This window comes from Belonocnema kinseyi, chromosome 3 (assembly GCF_010883055.1).
Source record: "Belonocnema kinseyi isolate 2016_QV_RU_SX_M_011 chromosome 3, B_treatae_v1, whole genome shotgun sequence".
Classification (NCBI taxonomy): domain Eukaryota; kingdom Metazoa; phylum Arthropoda; class Insecta; order Hymenoptera; family Cynipidae; genus Belonocnema; species Belonocnema kinseyi.
The window spans coordinates 116,474,372-116,477,889 of NC_046659.1; positions in this window are offsets into that span (position 1 = coordinate 116,474,372).

Consider the following 3,518-nt stretch of genomic DNA (forward strand, 5'->3'; position numbering starts at 1 on the left):
AGAAGTGAACCTTGACTGCAACATTTCATGAATTAAGTAGCTATTCGCGATAAAGTATAACGAAATAAGTGTTTTATAGTGAAATAAAAACGAATATTCCTTCAATTATTGTCTAATCATTGGCCATTTTAATTTGACTTTTTGAAACTCTTCACTATGGATGATTGCTAGAGAAATTCCTGGCTCAGATCAGTTTTACGGAACCAAAGTGTTATTTAAATAAGCGAAACGTGAATTCTAAACTAAATAAACAAACATTTTTTTATTTCGCCCATCTCATAAAATTTAACAAGTATCTCCTATAAGCAAAAACTTTTTTGTAAATTTTAAAAATAACCGTCATCAACATACAAAAAAAATACAAATGAAAAATTACTTTTGGAATTTCACAGTATGACGTGAAATTTCGGAAATTTCTAACCCTTTTTCAACTTCTCACTTATAATAAGGTAATCAATCGAAATAATCAATTAAGTTTTTAAAAAAATTGTTTTTATTTATAAAAAACACGCTCTGAAAATGATGCGAGAAAGGTGCCGATTTTTCTGAATTTTACAACAAATTAGTCTCTACTAATAATCAGATGTTTAAACAATTTAAAAAATAATTTTTTATTGTTTTTATCAATTTTGTCGTAGAATATGGATATAAATAAATTAACTTTTTTCCTGAATTTCTCAACTTTAATATAAATTAAAAAATAATTAATTCAATTTTACAAAAATTCAAGAGAATTCAGTTTCGACAACATCATATTTTTAAAAATCAAAGATGGCATTATTTCTTATGGCCTACTTTTATCGTTTTCTTATTTCTTATCACTTCATATTATTCGATAACTTTAATTATTTTACTTATAATAATAATTATTATATTATAATTTTATTCATTCTACTTTTTTGCTGAATTTAGAATTCTTTAAAAATGTGAAAAAAACATGTTCTTTTGGCCAAAAATGAAATAAATAATTTGTCAGTTAAAAATAAACTCTCAGCTAAAATGATGAGGTTTTAACTAAGAACATTAATTGTTACCAAACAGAAGAATTTTTAACCAAAAAAATTAATCATTTTTTACTAAAAAAGCCAATTTTCTAGCAGAGTATATTAGGTTTTTACGAAACAGTTTCATGTTCAACTAAACTGATTAATCTTTACCTGAATTTTTAACATTTCCAAATCATCTTTTTGGACGAAAATTAATTTCTGTAATTCCAAATTTTAATAATTTAAGACAATATTTTTGATTAATGCTTTTGCTTTATAAATTATATTTTTTGTTGAAAACATTAATTTTAAACAAATAATTATGTATAAATATTACTTAGCCATTTTTAAAATTGGAAACAGTAGAGTTGTAGAGAATGTTTTTCTGAAAAAAATAAGCCATCATTCATTAAAATGCAATATTTTTTGAAAAATTGTAAAAAGCGACAATCAGAAAAAATTTAATTGCAAAAACATGGTTAAAATTCATGTTTTTTTTGTTGCTGTAGTTAATTTCAATATTTTTCACGAAATTTTTTTTTTATTTGATATGAAATTATTTATAATATTTTAATTTTTAAAATCATAGAAAAACTACTTTTTTTCTTCAGATATCTGACTTTTGGCACGACAACTACTTTAATCAAAACAAAATTTTATACGGGTAGAAAATTTAAATGCTTTGCGGAAAATTGATTTATTTTCTTGAAAATTCGTCTTTATGAGTAACAACTTAATCTTCTATTCCGAAATATCATCTTTTTGTTTGGAGTTTCAACTATTATGTTAAAAATACTTATTTCTTAGTTTTGTTAAAAATTAATTTTTTTAATGTAAACGTAAGTATTCCATTATTATACTCTTTTTGTGCCATTAGACATTAAAAATTATAAACAAGTTGCTGAAATAAAAATTCTTTTGTTTTATCTATATTCTGGACGGCGCTATCACTTTTCAAAGTCAAGACTTAATTTTAATAAGTCAAGCGTTTAGTGGTCTGATAATCACCGTCACCATGAATACTGCGAATTCCTAAAATGTAATGAATTCCATGAATGCGTGCGCTCAGACCGCTGCTTTCTTGTAAATTTGCTTTTTTATTGGTACCGACAATGTATACTGTTTGTAAAATTAAATGCTAAATAATCACATATACTCATTTTAATTATTTTTTCCTTAAAAAATATTGGCATTTTCCGGAAAGAACACAAAAATAATTAAAAATTTTTTATTAAACTTTTCTAAATTAAATTTTAAAAAGAAACTATACAAAAAGGCATTTACTATATTGAAAAAAATGTGAGCCGATCAATGATTTCAACATTAAAAATAAAATACAATTTTTTGAAAAACAAAGAAAAATATGAACAAAAATTCATATGCTAATTTGCTATCATATATTTTGTTGCAAATTCATTTTTTTTATTAGAAAATTAATTATTTTAACTACAAATGTAATTTTCGTGACGCGTCTATTTTTTAAAGAGCGATCTAAAGATTTCGAATAAAGATTTTTTTAATTTACAATATTTTTCAAATTTTAGGAAAAGCCCAGTTCAATTTGAAAGATATTTCGAAATTGTTGAAGTTTTAAAAAAATACTTTATGAATTTTCAGAAATCTTTTCAAGTTTTCAAATATTTTCAATCTCTTCGAAACTTCTAAAATTGATCAATATCTTTCAAACTGACTCGAGTTACTCATAAAATTGCCTTAAAATCTTCTAGATTCTCATTTTATATTTTTGAAATTTTTTTGAATTTTTTCATAATCTTTTAATTTATTCTGCTAAAATTAATGTTTGAAAATAAAAAATCACATTAAATATTCCCAGGAATCTTAAGAAAAATTGTTATTGTCTTGAACCCTTGAAAAGTCATTGAAAAGCTTCTGCACTTTTTGTTCGGAAATCTAAACAAATCGACATTTTGTTTTTTTATTTTTCAAAACCTTTTCAAATCTTAAATTATTTTTTAAATTTCGTGAGAAAATACCATATTTTGTTTTAAATTATTTAAATTTTTCCTAAAATGTATGAAAAATGTTTTAGAACTAATAAAATCACCTTAAGACTTTACAATATTATTCTTTGACAATTTCAAAATATAGTTTGGAATTTTCGAAACCTTTTCTTAAAATTAATTTTACCAAATAACAAATTATTTAAAGGTTTTCTAGGAAACATAAAAAACAATTCACTGCTTCAGAAACCCTTCAAACCGCTGAGAAAGCTTCTTAATTTTTTATTTAAAATCTGCAAAAATTTACATTTTTCTTCTTTTCAAATTTTTAATTATTTTTCAAATTCTCTTAAAAATTGTACTTATCTTTTCCAATGATTCTGATTTTTTCTTAAATTTGTGAAAAATCGTTCATAATTAAACTTTTTTCTGGTATCAATTACTTTATATCTTTTAAAATAATTTAAAAAATTATTATTTATATTATTATTATTTATATTATTATTTATATATCCCCAAAACAAAATAAACAGTTATTCGAAATTGGAATATATACAATTAAATATAAAAT